Source organism: Dasypus novemcinctus, chromosome 6, assembly GCF_030445035.2.
Source record: "Dasypus novemcinctus isolate mDasNov1 chromosome 6, mDasNov1.1.hap2, whole genome shotgun sequence".
In the NCBI taxonomy this organism is placed as follows: Eukaryota; Metazoa; Chordata; class Mammalia; order Cingulata; family Dasypodidae; genus Dasypus; species Dasypus novemcinctus.
Window position 1 is genome coordinate 112,115,155 of NC_080678.1, and position 26,039 is coordinate 112,141,193.

Genomic DNA, 26,039 nt, shown 5'->3' on the forward strand with positions numbered 1-26,039 from the left:
CTGTGTGAGTTTGACAGGCTAGTCAAAAATCACTTGAGCACACCTGTGAGGATATACTTGGTTCCATTTTTCTATTTTGTCTGTCTCTAGGTCACTACCATGTTGGTTTTACCACTGCAGGTAGATATTATTATGATTTAAAGTCTGGAGATGAGGGTTCACTTTTCCTTTTTATGATGTTTCTGGCTATTCACGCCTCCTTACCCTTCCAAATAAATTTATTTATCATGTTTTCCTTTTTTTTTTTAATGCTGGTGGAATTTTTATCTGGATTGCATTAAATCTGTATATCAATTTGAGTAGAATTGACATCTTAATGATATTTAGTCTTCCAATCCATGAGCATGGAATGTTCTTCCAGTTATATAGGGCTTTTTAAAATTTGTTTGACATTGAATACAAGTGCTTTACATCATTCGTTAAGTTCATTCCTGACTATTTGAGTTTTATCTGTCATATTTTATTTTCACCTCTCTTTTGACACTTTCAGTTACTTTTATTGATATAATCTTCATTTCTAGACTCTCTTCCAGGCCCCTCTCTCCTGTCTTGTCTTTTCAGGCTCTAGCACACCCTTTAGTATGTCCTGAAAATCTGGTCTCTTGCTTGGAAATTCTCTGTTTCTGTTTATCTGTGGATATTCTAATTTCGCCCTCATTTTTGAAAGACAGTCTTGCTGGATATAAGATTCTTGGCTGGAAGTTTTTCTCTTGTAGTATCTTAAATATATCAGACCACTGTCTTCTTGCCTCCATGGTTTCTTGTGAGAAATCAGCACTTAATCTTATTGGATATCCCTTATATGTTATGTATTGCTTTTCTCTTGCTGCTCTCAGAATTCTCTTTGTCTTTGGCCATTGACATTCTGATGAGTATGTGTCTTGGAGTTGGTCTATTTGGATTTTTTCGGATGTGAGTACATTGTGCTTCTTGGACAGGGATATCTACATCCTTCAATAGGGTTGGGACATTTTGTACCATTATTTCTTTATTTTTTTAAAAGATTTATTCATTTCTCTCCCCTCCACCACCCGGTTGTCTGCTCTCTGCCCGGTTGTCTGTCGGTTCACTGTGTGTTCTTCTGTGACTGCTTCTATCCTTATCAGCAGCACCAGGAATCTGTGTCTCTTTTTGTTGTGTCATCTTGCTGTGTCACCTCTCTGGGTGGGTGGCACCACTCTTGGGCAGGCTGTGCTTTTTTCACGCTGGGTGGTTCTCCTTACGGGGTGCACTCCTTGTGCGTGGGGCTCCTCTATGCAGGGTGCACCCCTGCATGGCATGGCACTCCTTGCACGCATCAGCACTGTGCATGGGCCAGCTCCATACCGGTCAGGTCAAGGAGGCCCAGGGTTTGAACCGCGGACCTCCCATGTGGTAGGCAGATGCCCTATCCATTGGGCCAAGTCTGCTTCCCCATTATTTCTTTAAATATTCCTTCTGCCTCTTTTCCCTTCTCTTTTCTTTCTGGGACACCCATGACACATATGTTTGCGCATCTTTTGTTGTCATTTTGCTCCCTGAGACCTTGTTCAATTTTTTCCCATTATTTTCTTATCTGTTCTTTTGTATGTTCACTTTCAGAGGCCATTTCTTCAAACTCACCAATTCTTTCTTCTGCCTCCTCAAATCTACTATTATATGATTCCAGTGGTTTTTAAAATTTCATTGATTGCACCTTTCATTCCCATAAGATCTGCTATTTTTCTATGTTTTCAAATTCTTCTTTGTGCTCATCCAATGTCTTCTTAATATCCTTAATCTCTTTAGCCACCTCATTGAATTTATTAAGGAGATTTGTTTGAACATCTATAATTAGTTGTCTCAACTTATTTATGTCATCTGGAGGCTTATCTTGTTCCTTTACCTGGGCCATAGCTTCCTGTTTCTTGGTGTGGATTGTAATTTTTTGTTGGTGTCTTCACATCTGGCTTACTAGAGTATTTTTTCTGGGTGCAGTTTTTCTCTCTAGTTTAGGGCTTCCTATCATTTCTTCCTCGCTGGTTATGCAGTAGGAGCCAAGCATGTAGTTGGTGCTGTAAGCTGTGGAGGTTCAAGCTGCCCTCATTGCACCAGGGACTAATGAAGCTTCTTCCAATTTTCTCCTTTGCCAGGGGTAGGGACAGAGTCCCAACTGTGGAATAATCCACATGCAGGCCTAGACTGTAGTTGCCCAGAGAGACTGATGAGGCTTCACACCCCTTTCTGAAGGAAACCATGGAGGCATATAGGCAGTGATATCATGTAGTCAAGGTAGTAAAAGAAAAACATTTCCAACCAAGAATACTCTATCTGGCAAAGCTAGCATTCAAAAATGATGGAGAGTTCAAAATATTCACAGATAAACAGAAGCTAAGAGAGTATTCCAACAAGAAACCTGCCTTTCAAGAAATACTAAAGGGATTTCTGCAGGAGGGAAGAAAAAAACAGGAGAGACAGAGTTGGAGGAGAATGTAAGAAGAACTAAAACTACAAAAAGAGAAAAAATCAAACAATATATGACAATATATGACAGCAATCTATGCAATCTTCTAGTTTTCAGTCTATGCCAGCCAAAGTTCTCTGCAGTTACCTGTATAGGCTGGTGCAGGGCTCCTCAGCCTCCTCCCTGCCAGAGGTGGGGCTGAAGCCTAGGTGGGCTACAGGCTGATCTGCGTGAAAGAAACTGTCAGCCCAGCTTCCCCTCAGGCTGGGGGCAGATTCAGAATGGTGGCTACCAGCCTATTTCTGACTTGGGCTGGTTCTCACCCCAGCTGTTCCCAGGATTATCTCTTAGCCAGTCAAGTCTCCCAATCAGTAGCTGAAATCGGCAGCCAATCATCTCTTCCTCCTGTTTCTGGGAAATGGAGCTTCCTCTTCTCATCACAGAGCAGCTCCTGGGGTGGCTTCTGCCACCAGAGCAGGATAATCACTGGCCTCTGTGGCTTGGCTGGTAATTTCCTGGAGAGGATGGCACAGGTCCCCGCAGCTTCCTCCTTGCTGAAGGTGGCACTGGGGCCTAAGCTAGACCTGCAATATGATCTGGATGGGAAGAAGTCAGACCCCAGCAGTGCTGGGATTCTCAGTCCATCCTGCTTCCCCTATGCCAGATGCAGAGTTAAGATGGCAGCTCCCGGCCTCTTTCTGGCCTGTACAGGCTGAAACCTTAGCTGTTCTCAGGATCATACTGTAGCCCACTGAATTTCCTCATCATAGCTGAAATTGGTGCCCAACTGTCTCTTCCTCCCCCATTTTGGGGAAGTGGAGCTTTCAATTCCAGCCTTGGAACAGCTCCCGAGGCAGCTTGTGCCTCCAGTGGAGGATGGGCACCGGCCTCCATGGCATGAAGTGCTCTACTTACGAGTCTTCTCTGCAGATGGGCTATCTCCTCGTTCCATTCCTTCAAGGACATTGCAGGATGCTCTTCTGGCCTCCTGGAGCCACCAAACAGGTGCTTTAGCTAGCTTCAGAGAGCTCTGGGTGTTTGCTAACTGCTCTGAAGCAGTAGCTGACTCTAGGAGCTCCTTACTCTGCTGCCATCTTGCTGGTTCTCCCTCCATAGGGTTTTAATTTCAAACTCTTATTGGGAGCTGAGCAATGTTACAGCATCCTGGAAAAGCAATTCCTAGCTGTGTACCAAGCTTTACTACAGAGACCATCACAGGGGATATTCCATTAAGGGGTGGGTAGAGGGGTTCTTGCAAGGCCTGCTTCTGCAGTCGTCCAGGATGGCACATTAGTGCGGTGGTATGCAGATCTACAAAAGAGGGGACACTTAACATCTAGCCCTATCTCACTGGAGAAACAAGCCCGTCTGGGGCCCATATCATACACCACAGAATCAGAAGAGGCCCCAGAGTTAGTTGCCCCTAGAAATGCCCTAGTGTGTAAGGGAAGAAGAAGGGACATCTCCACAGAATGCTTGGTATACAGATGGCTCCTGCTGAGGCTATCTCCTGTCCATACAACTAGCAACAGCCACCCTTGAGGTGGAGATGGGAAGAGAAAGCAGGAGTCAGTGGGCTAAGCTAAGAGCCATTTGGTTGGTTCTTATGAATGAGCCATATCTAGTCACCATTTGCAGATTCTTGGACAGTGATGAAAGGGTTAGCAATGTGGATTGCCCAAAGGGAAGATGATAAATGACTTATAAACAGGGGTCCCTTGTGGGGGTCTAGACCCAGGCAGTGGAAATGACTGACAAGATTGAACACACATAGCCCAGTATGGATACAAGGGGGGGGGGTGGTCCCAGGGGTCATCACAAACCTGAAGGCCAGCACAAATGGCTGGTCTATCTCCAGACAGGACATCGACAGAATCTCCCAGGACTGCCCCACTTACAGCAAAGTGTGACCCAAATCTCTGCCCAGGGCATCTGGCCATATAACAAGAGGAAGTAAAGATTTAGACATCTGGCAGGTGGATTACATAGGGCCTCTTCTGGGGTGCCAAGGGTGTTGCTATGCACTTACCTGTGTAGACACTGTGGGTGATGTCATGCAAGCATTCCCTTGTGGAAGTGACAACCAAACATTCACCATTATAGGACTGCAGTGTCTACAATGTATGGCATACCCAGTGTCATTTCTAATAACTATGGGCACCCCTTCACCAGCATCCTCATACAAGATTGCATGCAAAAAGAGGGGATAATGTGGCATTTCATTTACCTGATAACCTTCAAGGGGCTTCCCTAATGGAAAGGAAAATTTGCCTGCTGAAGGAATAGATTACACTCCCCACAGGAAGGCCATCTCTAAACTGATGGGCAGTAAGCCTACCAAAGGCCATCAGAAAATTTAATGAAGTGCCCACCATGCAGGTAAGCCAGCCTTGACAGGACCCTTGCAGTGCCTGCTCCTGCAAAGCTAGGCAAGTGTGGAAATGAACAGAGGAGGTCTGGAGCCCTGAACCAAATGCCACCCAGAATGGGAGAGCACCATGAACACTTCCTATCACTCCACATACTGGAATAAGACATTGGGATCTGGGGTGGATAGTGCCCAAGGGATGGAACAAGATCCTTTTGACGATAGTGCAGGAGGTCCCCCTACCCTGGAGCTAACCCTGACATTTCTAGAGGAGTCAGAACCCAGAGAGATGTGATGGTAATGGGCACATGAGCGTCCCATCCTGAAGGACACAGCTGTAACAAGGGTGCACTGGATTAGTGCTAACACAATTAGCATGGATGGGGCCACCCCTCCCATGGTGGGATGAGAGGTGTGGTGCAGCAAGCCAGGGCAAGACCCTGCTGGAGCAGAGGCCACTGCTGAAGGAGGAACCCACTAGTCTCATTCATAGAAGGGCCAAATGGCCCAGTCTGTGCTCCTAACAACTTCTTAGGTTTTTGCTGCCAGGTTATGCTGTCTTTTATGGCTAACTGCTTATGCTTGTTAGCATAACGCTTGGAGCATCTCTGAAAATATGTTTTTAGTCTGACCCCATTTAATGGCAGACACACACAACTGGTGTTTGCACCCTCATGCCTTTGAGCAGCTAAAGAGGCACCCCTGGTGGGTTGATCCGCTTCTAGGTTGTGACTCGGAAAACTGGCCAACTCTGGATTTGAGAACAGAAGGAAATGTCAACCTTGAACACCACTGACATCCCAGGTGACACCGTGGACTCAGGGAGGGGGCCACCACCTAACCTTTTCCAGCAATGTCTCAGAAAAATAAACCATCAGGAAAGGGCACATAATGCCCCAAAGGATATGACCTTTTATCAATGGGGGTCCTATGCTCAATTATGAAATGTATTTATTTGGCTAACTCCTATCATGGGATACTACCATGACCTGCCTTCCTGTGTCTGGAACAAAAAAAAAAAAACACATGAAAGACCGTGATGCAGTTAATACTAAATATCTGGCTTATGTGCCTCCTGGAAAATAATATTTTTGTCCTAACTAGCAGTGACTAGGTTGCTCCTGCCTGGGCTCCACACACCCTGGTAACTATTGGATTTCCTCTAGAGGCACACATTGACTATATGTGGCCATGGCAGCTTGTGGTAGTTTGACTGTTTGCACCCTAGAAAAGATCATTTCCTGAGAGCTAATGCATGCCTGTGGGTGTGAACCTACTGTGGGTAGGAGCTTTTGATTAAATTACTTCAGTTAGGATGTTTCATTAGATTACTTCAGTAGGGCATGACCCAGGGTGGGTCTTAATCCTTTTATTGGAGTCTTTAAAAATGGGGTGAATACAGGGAGAGGAGAACCTCAGAGACTGAGAGAAACCCCCAGAAGCTGAGAGAGAAAGTCCCGGAAGCCAGAAGTTGAAATTACCAGAATCCAGGAAAAAGAAAGCCACAGAAGCCAAGAGAAAATTAGAAGCTGAAAGTAAAGAGACCCAGAGGACAAGGGAGAAGCAGCAGACACTGCCATTTTGCCCTGCCACATGACAGGGGTCCAGGATCACTGGCAGCCGTATCTTCAGGGAAAGAACCTCACCTGATGCCGTGATTTGGACATTTTTCTCAGTCTTGGAACTATAAGCTTATAAATTAATAAATCCCCATTGTAAAAGCCAATCCATTTCTGGTATATTGCTTGGCAGGCTTTAGCAAATTAAAGCTCTGCCCCTCTGCCAAGTGGATAGAAAGATGCACTCTTGGCTTCTCCTGTTTGAACTCTAGGATATCAGACACAATCCCAGTGCCCTTAAATGAGCCTATTTGGAGGGGAGGTGGAACAGGTCTTTATTCTTTAGGTGGGATTTTTTTTTAAAGATTTATTTGTTTGTTTCCCTTTATTCCCCACCCCCACCCCAGTTGTCTGTTCTCTGTGTCCATTTGTTGTGTCTTCTTCTTTGTCCACTTCTGTTGTTGTCAGTGGCACAGGAATGTTTCTTTTTGTTGCATCATCTTGCTGCGTCAGCTCTGTGTGTGTGTGGTGCCATTCCTGGGCAGGCTGCACTTTCTTTCTCACTGGGTGGCTCTCCTTAGGGGGTGCACTCCTTGCATGTGGGGCTCCCTTACATGGGGGACACCCTGCATGGCAGGGCACTCCTGCATAGCAGGGCACTCCTTGCGTGCATCAGAACTGCGCATGGGCCAACTCCTTGGTGGGGTTATTTGATCTTTGTTTTGCTCCCCAAGGAGGTGATATTGATATCATGCTAAAGATATAAAAATTCCAAAAGTTTGTAACCATGGACCTCAACAATACTGTGCATAGCTTTCTCCCCCTAAATCAAGAAACTGTGGCTCTATGCAAGGTGGTGTTACAAAACTGCATGGTTCTGAATATTCTCACTGCAGTTCAAAGGGAAAGTGTGCCTTAATAAAAACTGAGTGTTGTGCCTACAGTCTAGATAAAGAAACCAAAGTGAATAAGTCCTTTGCTCACCCACAAAAACAACTGCAAATCATAGGTCAAATGGGTGATGATTCACCGTGGTGCCAAAGGAAGGCTTGGTTCTCAGGGTGGGGTCACTGTTGGAAAACACTATTGATAGGCCTTCTGCATATTGGGGCAATTGGACTTATTCTATTGTTGGTGCAGATTTTGTCTCCAATGCTCCTTAAAAATGGGGAAAACCATTTTACAAGCTTTACCTCTACCCTGCCCATAGCCTAGGGACACCTACAGGAGAAGGGGCATGTGAGACTGTACAGTCTGGTAGGGAGATGGGTTGTGCAATACATATAGCATCTCCTACTCCACCAAGGACTGAATTCACCCCTGCCCTCCTCCTCAGACATCCCTCTAACACCCTAGAGGCACAGGGAGCTTTGGCTGCTCTAACCTGAGTGCAGCCTATCAGGAGCACATCTTGTTTTGAGAAAAGAGCACATAGCAAGATGATTTCCCAGTACTTGCACACAGGCCCCTGGCACTTAGTCACCTTTGTTCCTCAACCTGTAAGTGACTGCCATAGGCATGGACACAATCTAATGAACTTCTTGCTATCTGCTGTCTGTCAGAAGGTAGCTGCTTTGCTCTGTAAAGAAGTTCCCCTAATAAATGCTTTCAGACTGATTACCCTGGAGTGTAGTGGCTCTTTCTTTGGACTCTCAAGAAGCCCAGCTGTGAGGTGGCTTGGGGCAGTCCTGGATAGATCTTCCCCTATTTCTTTCTTTGGGGTGAGTCCTGCCACAGGTTTAGTGGAATCAAACGTAAGAGTGGAACAGGAATGAAAATATATCAATAGAACAGACTTCAGAGTTCTGTGCAGTGGTGAAAAAAGATGGTCTTTTCAAACAAGTAGATTGATGTCAATAGATAACCATGTGGGGGAGGAGGGAGAAGCTTGATCCTTTGATTACACCATTCGCACTACATTTTTGATGAATTTCAAATCTAAATATGAAAGACTTAAGTTTCCAACAGAAAATATCAAAGAATAACATTATGACCTAGGAATAGGCAAAAATTGATGTAAAGGGACCAGAAGAGAAATAAAAACATTGAATTGGAATATATTAAAATTAGGATTTTCTGTGCAAAAGATACTTTTTTTTAAAGATTTATTTCTCTCCCCTTCCCCCCCCAACCCAGTTGTCTGTTCTCTGTGTCTATTTGCTGCATCTTCTCTGTCCACTTCTGTTGTTGTCAGCGGCACAGGAATCTGTGTTTCTTTGTGCTGCGTCATCTTGCTGTGTCAGCTCTCCATGGGTGTGGTGCAATTCCTGGGCAGGCTGCATTTTCTTTTGGGCTGGGTGGCTCTCCTTAAGGGGCGCACTCCTTGCACATGGGGCTCCCCTACATGGGGGACACCCCTGCAAAAGATACTTTTAAGAGAGTAAAATGGCAAGCCATGATATTTACAATACTTAATCTGATAAGAGCAATTTATCAAGAATATAAAAACAACACCTACAAATTAATAAGACAAAGGCTGGCAACCCAATAGAAAAATGGGCAAAAGACAAGTGATGTCACAGAAAAGTATATCTGAATAGCCAATAAACATATAAAAGTCTATTTGTCATCAAGTAAATGAATTGAAAAACAATACACTACACATCTACTATAATGGCTAAAATGAAAAGGCAGACAATACCTACATTGGTAAGGATATGGAGAAACTGCAACTCTCATACACTACTAAGAATATAAATTGCAGGAACTATTTTGGAAAACAATGGCAGAATCTACTAAAGCTGAAAATATGTATACCACATGACCCAGCAACCTTATTCTCGGTACATGCCCAACAGAAATGGGCCCATATGTTCATCAAAAGGCATGCACTAGAATGTTCATAGCAGCATTATTTGTCCAAGCTGAGAACTGAAAGCTCTCCAAAGCTCGTCAATAGCAGAGCATACAGTAGAAAACTATACTGCACTATTAAGTAAAGTTATATGCAACTATCAGAATGACTCTCACAAAGAAAATGTTAAACAAAAGAAGTCACATGCGGAAGAAAATACATGTCATTTCATTTATACCCAAAGAGCAAAATTAGCTCAGGACTCAAAGTAAATATCAGCAGGAGACTGAGAAAGTAAAAATCACCCCTGTTATCTATGATTATATGTTAGCTGATAGCACAGATAAAGTCAGCTGCAAGGTTAACAGAAAACATTTCTCCCACCGTCATGCTGCAAATGTGAAGCACACACAGTGACTCTCTTCCTTGAGTTACTCCTGCTTTTTTCACCAATGATGCCCAGCCCTGCTTTACTAACCTCACCTGCCAAGCATTACTGAGATACCTCATTACTAAGCTGCCCATACTTCATGACAGCAACCAATTTAGAACTGATCCTCACTTCCCTAACTTTTACTTGGAATTATTCCACCCCAGCCTAACCCTTTCTAAAGCCTCTCCCCACCAAGATCAGCTCATGGTTTCTCTGTTGTGCCCTCCCTTGTTGCAGCAAGCCAATAAGCCAAAGTTTGTTGGACTAAATTTTCTCCTTGTTGGTATCTGACTATTGGGATTTAATAATGGTAGCAGTTTGATATTATTGATGAATTCCAAAAAGAAATATTAGATTATGTTTGTAAACTGGTCTTCTCCTCTGGGCATATGAGATTATATTGGATTCAGAGGTTTACTTGATTAATCAGGTAAACTTCTTGTGTCAGTAGGGCTTTCAGTCCCCACTCCTTGGTGGGTGGGGACTCACAGATAAAAGGCATGGCAAAGGACAGAGTTGAAGCATTTTTGATGTTGGAGGTTTGATGTCAGAGTTTGATGCTGAGGCCTTAAGTTGGAGCTCCAGGAATAAAGGAAAGAGAAGCAAGCCCCAGGAAGGGAGGAACTCAGGAAGCCTGAACCCTTGCAGACATTGGCAGCCATCTTGCTCCAACTTGTGAAAATAGACTTTGGTGAGGGAAGTAAATAACTTACGCTTTATGGCCTCGTATCTGTAAGCTCCTACCCCAAATAAATACCCTTTATAACACCAACCAATTTCTGGTATTTTGCATCAGCACCCCTTTGGCTGACTAACACAATAATATATCAAAAACAGGCCATATGGTTAGAAGTCAGGACAGCAGTTAATAACAGAGGGGTCAGAGACTAGGAGGGAGCCCAAAACTGGCTTCTATGAAGTTAGTGATACTGTATTTCTTGAGTAAGTGGTAGCTGTACAGGTGTGTTCTCTTTGTGACTCTTAATTGACCTTACACTTATAATTTGGGAACTTTTCTTGAGGTATGGTATACCCCAATTAAAAACTTATTGGGAAGCGGACTTGGCCCAATAAATAGGGCATCCGTCTACCACATGGGATGTCCGTGGTTAAAACCCCGGGCCTCCTTGACCTGTGTGGATCTGGCCTATGCACAGTGCTGATGTGCACAAGTAGTGCCCTGCCACGTAGGGGTGTCCCCCGTGTAGGGGAGCCCCATGCACAAGGAGTGCGCCCCGTAAGGAGGGCAGCCCAGTGTGAAAGAAAATGCAGCCTGCTCAAGAATGGCACTGCCCACATGGAGAGCTGACACAGCAAGATGATGCAACAAAAAGGAAAACACATTCCCAATGCCACTGATAAGGATAGAAGCCGTCACAGAACACACAGCGAATGGACACAGAGAGCAGGCAACTGGGAGGGTGAGGGGAAGGGGAGAGAAATAAATTAATAATTTTTTAAAAACTTATTAAAAAAACTAAAAAGCAAACAAAGTATTTTCTCCACTTCTTTGTCCATCTGTGTTATCTTCACGAGTTTGCCCTTTACTTTCTTAAACCTGCTTACCATCTAGTTATAGAGGGTAGGGTCACTAGAGGCTTCGTCTTCTGCAATCCAGGGGATCAAGTCTTGGCAGTGAGCGTCCTCCTGGGGCTTTTGCAAAGACATTAGCCCATAACACGTGGTGGGACTTTCTTTTACACCTGATATTGTGTGTCCACTTGTGCTAAACAATTCTTCCTGTTCTTGGTACAGTTCTTAATTTTTGTGGAGCAATTTGAATTAGTTTTCAGTGCCTAAACTTCCTTACTTGTGCAAAAAGAAAGTTACCCATAATTTTCTTGAACCAATGTTTAATAGAACATCTCCTCATGAAGATATATATATATATATATATATAATAATAATATCCATATATAGGAAACAGACTGTCAAGGATACATCCACAGCCAAAAATAAGTTCTGTTGTTTACAACTAAAAAAGTAAGTATTTAGGCTTTGAGTTTTTAGAGAGAAAGCTAGCCCTGGCTAAAGAGAAGTCATAAGCAAAGCCCTGGATGAAAGACAGGCTTTGCTCAAGACTTAGCCATTAGATCCATCAGAATCAATTATCAGACCTGTAAGAGAAAGGAGGGCCCCAATACCAAGGCAAAGAGCTCCTGGTTCTGAAACCTAATATGATGGAGGACACAGAGTGGCAGGGGAATCCGGTGACTCAGAAAAAGAACAGTAACAGCTTTATTGAGTCATTAGAAAAAAATGAAAGCTACAACATAACCCACATCCTTCCCCCTGGACTGTTAGCAGATTATGGTTCATAAATATTGGTTTTCCTCAAAGTACAAGATAAAGGATAATTTTGCAGTGATTTCTCCTGGTTATAAGATTTCATGTCCCCCCATTAGGAAAATAAGTCATTGTACGCTGCACTACGTGACCTTGCCCATCAGGACAAGCCCGAGTCCTGTACTGTATCTGCTCCTGAGTAGAGGAATGCTGGTGGGGGATGTGACTCCATCAGTTCTTGAAATTTAACTTGCACAATAAAACAGTAAGTGAATAAAATGACAGCAGTGATAGTCTCCACAGAGATGATGCATGTTGCATTATCCCTACGGAGTTGCAGTTGTGAAAGCATGGGGACGAGACAGTTGTACCTTCTAAAACTGTGAAACTCTTCAACCGAATGAGCATGTAGAGCTCAGTCAGGAGCGCTGCACATGAACCCCCTGGTGTTCTCAGGAGTGCAGCAGAGGGCGCTCGTCTCTGGACCTCCTGTGCCAGCTTCTGCCTCTGAGATGATGTCTAGAACCTTTGATGGGGAGCACCTAGCATCCTGCCATTGAGATCATTGTGGGTTTTGCAGCCAATACGAACCTGCTCCCGGGTCTACGGAAGTGATTTCAGAAGCTCCAGAAAAGACAATTCCTTCATGATTCTAGAGATGGCAAGGGCTGCCCCAAATTCTGCAGCTAAGAGGGTGGAGATGTTCATGTGTGGGGGTTTATGTATCTAGAGCCAGGCATTCAAAAGGACTGTAATGGAGGGACTATCATGGCATTACCGTGTCAGACTGGCAGAGTGAGCAGCTGCCTTTCCCTGCCAGGCTCAGTGTTGACCACCACTGCCCTGGCGGGGAGGACGAGCAGTCTGCAACCCTCCTGGCTGCTGGCCAGCTGAGCTGAGTTGCTGTGAATTCTGGAATGTGGGCAGATAGGCCTGCGGCATCTGTGGCTGCTGTCCATGGAAGTCAGGCTGCTGTGCCACTGCTGGTAAGTTGGCTGATGGACATGCAGCATCTGCCCCTTCTGCCCTCCCCGGCCAGGCTGCGGCACCTGGGGCTGCTGTGAATACTGGAAAGTGGGCAGATAGGCCTGCAGCATCTGTGGCTGCTGCCTGCCCTGGGCAGGCTGTAGTACCTGGGGCTGCTGAGAATACTGGTACATGGGCAGATAGACCGGCAGCATCTGTGGCTGCTGCCCACCCTGGGTAGGCTGCTGCTGCAGATCTGGAATGTGGGCAGACAGGCCTGCAATGTCTGCCCCTGCTGCCCTCCCTGGCCAGGTCGTAGTACCTGGGGCTGCTGAGAATGCTGGTATGTGAGCAGATAGACCTGCAGCATCTGCAACTGCTGCTCTCTGAGGGCACGTTGCTGCTGCTGCTGCTGCTGCTGCTGCTGCTGCCTCCACTGCCACTGCTGGGACATGGGCAGACAGGCCTGCAGGGTCTGTCCCTGCTGCTCTCCCTGGCCAGGCTGCTACCCCTGGGATGAAACATATTGCTGAAGGATCCTCCTGAGACTCTGATCTAAGAGCATCTTCCAGTTGGGAACATGTCCAAGCAGCCACTGGAGCAGCTTTCTCATTTCTGACTGTGGATCTCTCAGGCCAACAAGTATCTCCTGGGGATTCTTTGGGCGTCGGGATTTTAGAAAACTCTGTATAAGTGTCTTGAGCATTGGGTTCAATAGTTGTTCCCATTCAGGACATTCCTGCAATAACTGCTGCAAGAGTCTGCAGCCAAGTTGCTGGGACAGCCCTGTGTCTTCTCTGCAGGAGTCAGCCAGTGACCTAAGAAGGGCTTGTCCTGGGATGGGATTTTCTTCTCTATTCCCCCACCCCCAAGACTCTTCATTTAGAGAAAATGTGGAAGGTATGGGAGTACTTGGATGCTGTGGTTGGGTAGTTGGACAGCCAGTGTAGAATGGTGAACTGGGCAAGGCCAAAGATGGTCCCACGCTTGCCCTGGACATCACAGAAGGACTCAGGGCCATGCTCATGCTCCTGACTTCAGGGTTCCCTGAGTTGGGCCCCTGGCCAGGAACACCTTCTGACCTCCTAGCAGAGTGGAGGACAGCATGCTGGTCATCACGGGTGCTCAGAACAGGTGCTTGTCATCCTTGGTCCTGGTTCGGTCCCCAGGAGGCCATTGCTTCTTTCCTTGACTGTGTCCAGTTCTTCAATCTGAAGCCAAACCCAAGCAGGGAATAGGAAGAGAGAGCATTAATTTACTTACCACGAAAGCCTCATCAACACCTTATCATGAAATAAGGATCATTTTCTTATAGTGCAAGCTCAGCATGATGGCCTCCTAAGACTAGACACATAGCACAGATTCTTACCCCTAAACGCAGGGATCTGCTAGGGCTTGCCCCATTCTGCTTTCTCGGAATGATCTTTTCTTGGTATTTCTTACAGGCTCCCAGACACCTCCCTCAACTTACCATTTCCTCACACCTACGTGCCTTGACTGAAGCCTTTCCCACACCCTCGAGTGCTCTCCCTGCAACATCTTCCCCATCTTGACAACCTTTTTTCATCTTCCAGGACACAGGTGAAAGGCAATCTTGTGCTTGTAGAAATACCCACTTCTAGGATGACATCCTTGCATTCACCTATGCCTCACCTGTGGGGGAGTGCATTCTGGGTACCAGTAGACTGGGAGCAAAGGCAGAGTCTAAGGCAGTGGTTCTCATCACAGTCACCTGGCACACTAGGGCAGGAGGCCCAGGCTCACTGACACAGGCCTCGGTATTTTTAACCAAGCTCCCCAGCTGATTCTGAACACAGTCAATCGAACATCTCAAGACATAAACTTCAAGTCTTACTCTTAACTTTGCCAGCTGTGTGGCCCTGGAGACATCGTGAAACTCTCAGAACGTCACTTTCCTCAAGGAAAAAAGATGGGACTAGTGAAACATGTCTGCATTTCTTACAGGCTATTAAAGGCGAACTGGGGGGCAGGGTCTTCACAGCCTGAAGGGTGTTATGCAAATGTATTTTTATCCTGGTAAGAGAGATGGGCAGGCAACACACCAGCAGAGAAGCTTGGTGTTACTGCTTGTCCCCACATCAGGAATATCTGCTTCCTTGACCAATTTGTGATGTCCAGAAGGACGTTCCCAAAAAAGCATTTAGGACAAGAAAGAATTTGATTCATACACATTGGCTAACTCTTTTAAAAAGGCATTTAAGCACAATTGATATGCCAAGCAATTTCAATTTTTAATTGCTCACAACAATCCTGATTTGGAGCATTATCTGCCTAAGAAGCTGATGGATTAATTTATGTGTCCAAGTCACACTGCAGTGGAGAAGAGGATATAGAGCACTGCTACCCCTCCTGCTCTGAGTGGAGTGAATACTGCCTGTCCCCTCCCTCACCACAGGCAGGACAAGAAAGCTGGGGAGCAGGCTACGTGACACAGGAAACAGGCTCCCGTGTTGCGTCCTGGTGCATGAAAGCCCCTAAGAGAACAGCCGTGTCAGGCTGGACCTACCCCATCGATGCCCGCCTGGAGACCCAGTACTGACCTCCAGGTCTCCGTGCAAGTAGGCGACCAAGATGCCAGGCGCTTGCTGGGGTTTTCATACCTTTTTCAAACTGCTAAAAACAAGCAGCTCATCTTGCAACCTCCTTCCCAGATACCTAGTGAACATCTAAGTCTGTTTTTCTTCCTGTCAATTTTTGTAATTTTAGATACAGAGAACACCGATTCAAGCCCACTCCTTGCTGCACCAGACAGAGGCCCTCCTTTGTCAGTGCCTGCTGTGGACTTACCCGGGGCAGGCAGGGGTGATGCTGCAGGACTCCCAGGGCCACTGCCACCCTCCACTCATAGCTTGCAGGGCCTTCTTCCCTCTGCCCCCTTGAATCGTCCAGAGATTTTTTTTTTTTAAAGAAAATTGAACCTGAACTTCCAGAGATGTACTCTAAAGATTAAGGACCACACTCTGGATGCAATTAGCCAGGCACCATATGTAAGAAGCCAATCTAACTACAAGTCCCAGCGACCAGGCGAGGCAGGGCAGAAATACCTCCCAGAACACATGATTTTCAATGAAGCAACGCCTCGTCCCTCCTTCCCACCGACTCCCTCCTCCACACACAGCTGGGTTTTCACAATGGGCTATTTAAATCACGTGGAACTGACTTTAGACCATGAGGTGAGTCTCCAAATTAAACTGTTTTCCAAATAACATTTCCCACTGTAAAATCAGAAAAACTAAATCCATCAGCAATTCTTGTAACTATGAGCGGCAAACTGAAGCGAAGCCAAGTAGCCCTTGCTAATGGAAGTATAAGTTGGTGCACGCTTTTCCTAAAAGCCATTCAATTTAAGATCGTTTGTCAGAAAAATAGATATTACCTCTGATCTTATAAAATCTCACAGGCAGCTTATCCTACAGGAATCTCTCTCTGTAAAGCAGTGGGTCTCAAAGTGGGGTCCCAGACCAAAAACGGCATCACCTGAGAATGTGTTAGAAAACGCACATTCTTGGGCCCCAGCCCAGGCCTTCTGAATCAGAACCTCTGGGGAGGGGGCCCGATGCGCTGGCCTTTACCAAGCCCTCCAGGTGGCTCTGCAGCACACTCACATTTGGGAACCACTGCTATAGCAGCATGTTCTCAAACACAGCTGCCCGCTGGTACTACTTGTGCAGCTCAAGAAAATCTCGCCTAAGAGACCTTTGATTTCATTGGCAAAGCCCAAAGTGATTCAAAGGTGCAGTCATGTTAAAGACCTATTCTAAGGGAAAGGAGCTCCACAAGCTTCCCATGCTGATTTTTTTTTTTTTTTTGGTCAAGTGGGGAAAATGTGAGTGCAGCCTAACTGCTCATATTTTAAAGTCCATGTATAGCCATTCAAAGTGGAAATTACAATTATATTGAAAACTGGAAAATTCTTCTGATTTTATGCAATTATGCATATTTAAATCTAATATTATCTAGAGAAAAAAACCAGAATGAAAGGAAAATGTTAAATGTGCTTGTGTGTTGTAAAGATTTTTCTAATTATCTTAAAAGCTTTTAAATGTGCTAATATTTTGAATAAAGACCATTTCATAATTTTTTAAAATGTACCCGATGATATCTGTCTTTTTTTTGAAGTAGCATGCTCTAAGATATAGGCAGTAAATGAATGGATAAAGTTTCAGGGGCACTGAAACTCCATTAAGTTTTTAAGGTATAATTTCAGGAGAGCAAAATGGTATTGGTATATGATACCACACAAATTAATTAAGTTTTTTCCTACTTAAGTATGTTAATCATGATGAAACTGAAACCTAAATCAGTATTAGCTCTCAAAGGGAATGGGGATGATCTGATTGAGAATATAGATAAAGAGCAATAAATTGATAGGTAAGAATACCTGAATCAAGATGGACTTGAACCTTTCAGACCAGGCTGAGAGAAGGCCAGGAGAGAGGGAAGAGAGAGATTTATGTTTGTTTGACTCTTTGGAATTGAATATCTTGCTTCAAATTCTTACAGAGAATCAAACTGAATTTAAGGTGTTTCCCTCCCTCCCCTCCTTCCTTTCTTTTTTAGGAGATACCAGGGATGGAAACTGGGACCTCGTACATGGGAAGCAGGCACTCAAGCACTTAAGCTACATCTGCTCCCCTGAGGGGTTTCTTGATACATTGAACTTAACCTACATCAGAATAGGAAAACTTTCTTGAATGCTTTCAAGGAGTAAACCAATAGGAGCAAACACATAGAATCCCACTAAAAGCATATTTTGAACAATAAAAAAAAGATTATGGAAGCAGTAGAAGCAGCACATATAACCACTTTGAGACAGAAGATTTCCAGTTATATGGAAGTAAATTTAATTTCTCCAATCATTTCAAAGCCTATAATGTGGTAAATATGTAAGGTTACTTTACATGAAAAATAATGTGTCTATTCTTGTTCTCTTGAATAAAATCTGCTTGGTACCTCAAAATGCTGGAAACTTGATTCTTGTAGCCCGAACTCAGACTTTCTATATTTCCACTACTTGAGGATCAGTTTCAATAAATCGTACTCAGTCGCTGGAATCAGGCAGTTGTGTCAGAATCCTGCCCAAATATTCAGGTTTCTTTATAATAGCTTAATTGAATTACAATGCACATGCCCTAAAGTTCACCCTCTGAAAATGTACACACTAGTGCTTTTGGTATATTTTGTGCACCCATCACCACTAATTTTATAACATTTCCAACACCCAAAAAAGAACCCATTAGCACTCACTTCCCATTCTCCACCCTCAACCCCAGGCAATCACTAACCTGCTTTCTGTCTCTATAGAGTTACCTATTATAGACATTTCATATAAATGGAATCCTACAATCATACAACATATAGCCTTTTGTGTGGCTTCTTGCACTTATTTTCAAGGTCCATCCATGTTGCAAGCATGTATCAATACTTCATTCCTTTTATATGGCCCAAGAGTATTCCATTTATATATATATATATATATATATATATATATACCACATTTTGTCTATCCCAAATGACAGGCTTTTACCATTTTCATTTTTTGGCTATGATGACATAGGTATGGCATTTTGTTATCATCAAACACATTCACACATATTAGACATACATTATCAACTCTCTTGGGTGAATCCTAGGAGTAATAATGGTTAGGTCATATAATAACTGTATGTTGAACTTTTTGTGGAACTGCCAGATTGTTCTCCAAAGCATTTTACGTTTCCATTAGCAAGGTATGAGGGTCCATTTTCTCCACATCCTCACCAACAATTATTGTCCATCTTTTTTATTCTAGTCATCCTAGGGAGTGTCAAGTGTCATACTAGAGATTTCATTCTCTATGGAGCACTAATAGCTAATGAAACTTCTACATAACTGGAGTGGGAGAAAAATCCTCCACCACCAATTCTCCCAAGTGAATGCTAAATCAAAAAAGAAAATGCCATCAAGAATATATACCTCCTTCTCTATGGTAGATGTTTTTTCACTAAACAACTATAGGACCCCAAGTGCATTAAAGAGGGGGAGAGAGAGAGGGTCCGTTCCACATACAGACCTAGGATTCAGGTCTGCAGAGAGGCATGTTCTCCAACACATCAATCAGCACATCTCCAACACTGGCATTTCTGCGCTCATCTATACGAATCAGACTGCCTACATTAGTTTGGGGAATTCTGAGAGTATTGGTAAATCTACTTTGTTTTAGTAGGGTGATTAACATCACTGAACTTTTATTTTGTGTGAATATGTAGGGGACAGGGAGAGAAGCTTCCAGCAGCTACTTTAAAGACAAGATGCAGGCAACAAATTCATTGACCGTTTCCTGAACATCTTGTGTTATGTGATCTGTGGGGAAGGAAAGGAGAACTTGCATAAGGACCAAAGATCCTCACAGAATTTCTAAATTATATAGTTCAGATGGAATTAGGTTGGTGGTAAAATGGAGAAAAAAGTGTGCCTACATTCCAGGTATGGGAAAGGACACCAGAATCAGGTCAGCATATCAATGACTCCCGGCAGCTTTATTTGGTTTTTGTTGTTTTTCACTTCTTCCCCCCACCCTCAACCTTAATGTCTGCTCTCTGTGTCCATTTGCTGTGCATTCTTCTGTGTCTGCTTTAGGTGGCATCAGGAGCCAATCCTGGGACCTTCCAGAGGAGGAGAGAGGTGCTCAATCTCTGGAGGACCTCAGCTCCCTAGTCTGCTGTGTCTCTTATTGTCTCTCCTCTGTGTCTCTTTTTGTTGCATCATCTTGCTGTGCCAGCTCTTTGCTCAGGCCAGCTTACCCCGTGGGCCAGCACTGCTACCTGGGCCAGCACTCCACTTGGGCCAGCTCACCACATGGGCAAGCTCACCATGCAGGCCAACTCTCTGCTCAGGCCAACTCACCACATGGGCCAGCTCACCACACGGGCCAGCTTGTCTTCACCAGGAGGCCAGGGGAATCAAACCCTGTACCTCCCATATGGTAGACGGGAGCCAAATCAATTGAGCTACATCTGCTTCCCACTGCCAGCATTTTTAAGGTCATGACACCCATTGAAAATTATAATATAAGCATACCTCATTTTATTGCACTTCACAAATATTGCATTTTTAACAAATCAAAAGTTTGTGGCAACCCTATGTCAAGCAAGTCTACTCTCACCATTTTTCCAACAGCATGAGCTTACTTTGTGCCTCTCTAGTCACATTTTGGTAATTCTCACAATATTTCACACTTTTTCATTATTATTTTATCTGTTTTGGTGATCTGTGATCAGAGATCTTTGTTGTTACTATTGTAATTATTTTGGGGTACCATGAACCACAACCATATAAGACAGGGAACTTAATAAATATTGTGTGTGTTCTGACTGCTCCACCAACTGGCTGTTTCTCTCTCTCTCTCTTCAGGCCTCCCTACTCCCTGATATATAACAATATTGAAATTAGGCCAATTAATAACCTACAGAGGCTTCTAAGTGTTCAAATGAAAGAGTCACATGTCTCTCACTTTAAATCAAAAGCTAGAAATGATTAAGCTTTGTGAAGAAGGCATATCGAAAGCCGAAATAGACTGAAAGCTAGACACCTTGTGCCAAACAGTAAGCCAGGTTATAAATGTAAAAGTTCTTAAAGGAACTCTAGAATAGCAAGAGCACTTAAAGTGTGACTTCAGTCAACACTCAAATGATAAGAAAGCAAAACAGCCTTATTGCTGATATGCAGAAAGTTTTAGTGGTCTGTATCGAAGACTGAACCAGTCACAACATTCCCTTAAACCAAAAGCTAATCCAGAGCAAAGCCCTAACTCTCTTCAATTTGATGATGGCTAAGAGAGGTGAGGAAATTGCAGAAGAGAAGTTTGAAGCTAGCAGAGGTTGGTTCATGAGGTTTGTAACAGTTTGATATGGTTATGAATTCCAAAAACAGATACTGGATTATGTTTGTAATCTGGTCTGTACCTGGGTGTGATTAAGTTATGATTAAGGCTTTGATTGGGCCATGTCATTAGGATGTTGAGTCCCTACCCCTTGGTGGGTGGGGACTCACAGATAAAAGACATGGCAAAGGACAGAACTGAGGGTTTTTAATGTTGAAGTTTTGATGTTGGAGTTTGATGCTGAAGCCTTAACCTGGAGCCCCAGAAGTAAGCCCACAGAGGAAAGAGAAGTAAGCCCCAGGAAGAGAGGAACCCTGAGCTCAGGAAGAAGCTAGACCCTGGAAGGGAGGAACCCAGGAAGTCTGAACCCTGCAGACATCAGCAGACATCTTGCTTCAACAGATGGAAATAGACTTTGGTGAGGGAAGTAACTTATGCTTTATGGCCTGTTATCTGTAAGCATCTACCCCAAATAAAAACCCTTTATAAAAATCAACCAATTTCTGGTATTTTGCATCAGCACCCCTTTGCCGACTAATGTAAGGTTTAAGGAAAGAAGCCATCTCCATAACATAAAAGTGCAAGGTCAAACAACGAGTGCTGATGTAGAAGCTGCACCAAGTTATCCAGAAGATCTACCTAAGATAACTGATGAACGTGGCTACAATAAACAGATTTTTAATGTAGGCAAGAAGAATTCCTTTGAAAGAATATGTCATCCAAGACTTCTGAAGTTACAAAGGAGAAATCAATGTCTGGCTTCAAAGTTTCAAAGAATTGGCCGAGTCTTCTATTAGAGACTAATGAAGCTGGTGACTTTAAGTTAAAGTCAATGCTTATTTGCTGTTCTGTAAATCAAGGGCCTTTAAGAACTATGCTAAATCTACTCTGTCTGTGCTCTAGTAATGGAACAAAAAAGCCTAGATGACAGCACATCTGTTTAGAAGATGGTTTACTGAATATTTGCCCACTGTTTTTTTTTTTTTAAATCCTCTTTTTTTTTTATTTTATTATTGACTTTGTAATAATATTACATTAAAAATATATATGTGAGGTCCCATTCATCCCCACCCCCCCCTCTCCCCCCCCCAACAACACTCGTTCCCATCATCATGACATATCCATCGGATTTGGTAAGTACATCTTTGGGCACCTCTGCACCTCATAGACAATGGTCCACATCATGGTCCATACTCGCCTCCATTCCATCCAGTGGACCCTGTGAGGATTTACAATGTCCGGTGATTACCTCTGAGGCACCATCCAGGGCAGCTCCATGACCCAAAGACGCCTCCACCTCTCATCTCTTCCTGCCTTTCCCCACACCCATCGTCCACCATGTCCACTTTTCCCAATCCAATGCCACCTCTTCTTTGTGGACATTGGATTGGTAGTGTCCATTGCACCTCTATGTCAAGAGGAGGCTCAGATTCCACATGGATGCTGGATGCAATCCTCCCATTTTCGGTTGTAATCACTCTAGGCTCCATGGTGTGGTGATTGTCCTTCTTCAACTCCATCTTAGCTGAGTGTGATAAGTCCAATAAATCAGATTGTAGGTGCTGGAGTCTGTTGAGGCTCAGGACCTGGTTATCACATTGTCGGTCCAGAGATTCAAATCCCCTAAATCTATCTTAAGCCCCAACGTTAACTGCACCTCTATCACATTAGCATGAAAGCCTTATGAAGGGAGATCCCATCTGAGTCCAGATTCATCACACATAAACACCGTTTCCAAAGAGGGGCCATCTGCCCTGGTAGTCAACCCCATCGGCCATGACCATAACTCTCATGGGTCTCTTTAGCCTTCATAGGAGCCAATATCTGGGGGTTGTATCTGCTTTATCTGTCTCTCTGACTCTGCTCAGTTGTGCATGAGGGCAATCCTTCTGCCAGCCTCCAGACTCTTTTTTAGAAACTCGTAGCCATATAAACTCATTTCTCCTTTCCATTTCCCCCTTACTTTAGGTCAAACAGCATTTTAAAGACATGTCATTTTATGTAGACATTGATATTCTGCTGATCCGCATTGAATCTTCCATATAAGGTCCTTTTCCAGTTGCATCATCAGTTGGTATTTGATAGTGGTCCCTCGTTGCCAGGGAGGCTCATCCCCGGGTGTCATGTCCCACGCTGGAGGGAAATATTTGCCCACTGTTGAGACCTACTGCTTAGAAAAAAAAGATTTCTTTCAAAATATTACTGCTCACTGAAATGCACCTGGTCACCCAAGCATTCTGAAGGAGATATACAATGATATTCATGTTGCTTTCATGCCTGCTAACACAACATCCATTCTGTAGCCCATGGATCAAGAAGTCATTTCAACTTTCAAGTCTTATTATTTAAGAAATACATTTGGTAAGGCTATAGCTGCCATAGGTAGTGATTCCTCCAATGAATCTGGGCAAAGTCAATTGACACTCTTCTGAAAAGGATTCACAATTCTAGATGCCATTAAGAACATTCACAATTCATGAGAGAAGGTCAAAATTTCAACTTTAAGAGGAGTTTGGAAGACATTTATTCCAGCCCTCATGGATGACTTTGAGGAGATCAAGACTTCAGTGGTAAGAGTAACTGCAGATGTAGTAGAAAAAGCAAGAGAAATAGAATGAGAAGTGGAGCCTGAAGATGTGACTGAATTGCTGCAATCTCATAATAAAACTGGAAGAGTTGTTTCTTACAGACGATCAAAGAAAGTAGTTTCTTGAGATGGAAACTACTCTTGGTGAAGATGCTATGAACACTGTTGAAATGACAACAAAGCCTGTAGAATATTACATAGTTTATAAAGCAGAGTTTGAGAGGACTGACTCCACTTTTGAAAGAAGTTCTGTGGGTAAAATGCTATTAAACAGCATCGCACACTTCAGAAAATCTTTCATGAAAGGAAAAACCAATCGACGCAGCAACTTCATTGTTGTCTTATTTAAAAGATATTGCCACAGCTACCTCAGTCTTCAGCGAATACCATCCTGATCAGTAAGCAGCCATCAACACCTAGGCAAGATCCTCCAGCAGCAAAAAGATTATGACTCGCTGAAGGCTCAGATGATGGTTAGCATTTTTTAGCAATAAAGTATTTTTCACTGAGGTATATACATCATTTTAGACATAGTGCTATTGCTATTTAGATATAGTGCTTAATAGGCTACACTATATAGTATAAACATAACTTTTATATGTACCAGGAAAACAAACACTTCATGTAACTCACTTTATTGTGATCTTTGCTTTACTGCAGTGGCCTGGAACAAAACCTGCAATAGCTCTGAGGTATGCCAGTAATTTTTTAACAAATGTTCAAAGGGATTTGGAGTTTTTACTGGGACTTGGTGAAAAATAATTTTACCTATATATATATATATATATAATTCCAATATGATAAAAAAAATACAAGACATTAAGGAAAATAGATATTGAATATAAACTTAAAGGTAAAATAATCTGACATTTTTAATGAGTTCACAAATATGCATTTTTAAGTATCAGGTTTAATGCCTGAAATCAGGCTCAGATGATGGTTAGCATTTTTTAGCAATAAAGTGTTTTTAATTGAGGTATATACATCTTTTTAGACATAGTGCTACTGCTATTTAGACATAGTGCTTAACAGGCTACACTATATAGTATAAACATAACTTTTATATGTACCAGCAAATAACGTGCATATTAATCCTGTCATATTTTTAAATATTTACTGTAAGGTTGATTAAAAGAAAGATCAATGTCCCAGAAGTATCCTGGGGCTGGCCTAGGCCTAGGACCTTGTCTAAGGTCCATTCTTGTGGGAGAATTTTGTAAAACTTGACAAGTCAAATTTGAAAAACAAGAATTATTAAGATAGCTTGCCTTATATTGAGATTTTTAAATTGTAGTCATAAAATGATCTGATGTTAACATAGGACTAGAGATAGACAAATAGATCAGGAGACAGAGAATTTAGAAGCAGACCAACAAAAAAGGGGGAATTTGGACTATAACAAAGATTGCATTAAAATCACAAGATGGGGAGCAGATGTGGCTCAAGCTGTTGAGCACCTGCTTCCCACATAGGAGGTTCCGTGCCTCCTAGAAAACAAAAAAACAAGCAAAATGGAGGAAGCAGATGTGGCTCAAGCGATTGGACTTCTGCCTACCATATGGGAGGACCTGGGTTCTGTCCCTGAGGCCTCCTGGTAAAGGCGTGCCTGCATGGCAAGCCAGTGCCCACATGGTGAGCCAGGCAGCAAGATGATGATGCAACAAGAGACAGGAAGGGTAGAGTCAAGGTGAGACACAACAGAAAACCAGGAACTGAGGCAGTGTATGTGACAGAGAACCTCTCTCCACATCATAGGTTCCTAGGATCGAATCTCAGTGAATCCTAGAGGATTACTTCTTACAAGGTAAGGCAAATGCACAGATGTAATAAGAAATCAGTGGTTTTGAACTCACAATATATAAACACATAATGTGTGCCAAGAACTACATGCATGTGCAGAGAGAAGGGTATAGGAACATAGCTTGTGTAAAATACTTAAGTTAAATTGACATCAAAGCAAACAAAACTTTTACAGATTGAGGGTTTGAAATTTAAGCCCCATGGAACCACAAAGAAAATATCAGAAAATATGCAAGCTCAGAGACACAGAAATTAGAGTACAGATTACAATAGGCAGGAGGCAGAGGAAATGGGGAGTTAATGCAATATGAAAGTAGAGTTTGAGGAGATGGGGAAGTTTTAGTAATGAAAGGTGGCAAGAACTGCACAACATTGTGAATGTGACTAATCCCACTGAATGGTATGCTTGGGGATGGCTGGGATGGGAAAGTTTATGTTGTATATATTTTCCCACAATGTTTATATTTATGACATTTTAATGCAATGAATTTATTATTTATACATATAGTGCTTAATTTTGAATGACTAAAGAGACAATGACAAGTAAATGCAACATATGATCCTGGATGGGAATGAGCAAGGGATGTGAGAAGATTCATAAGAAAATTATTGGGACATATGAAAAAACCTGAAAATAGACTGTAAGCTTTATATCAATGTTGAATTTCTTGAACTTGAAAACCACACTTAAGGTGGATATATAAGTGAATACCCTTGTTCTTAGAAATGTATATGGCAGTATTAAGTGTTCAAGGAACATGATATACACAGCCTACACCCCAAGGTTCAGAAAATGGATTGATAAGAGACACAGATGGATAGATAACTGGGATGATAAGACAAATGTGGGCACATGTTAAAATTGGTGGTTTGGGGGTAATTGAGGGGGTTAGGGACATGTTGGTGTTTTCTATGGGGTTTTTATTATTTTTGTAACTGTCC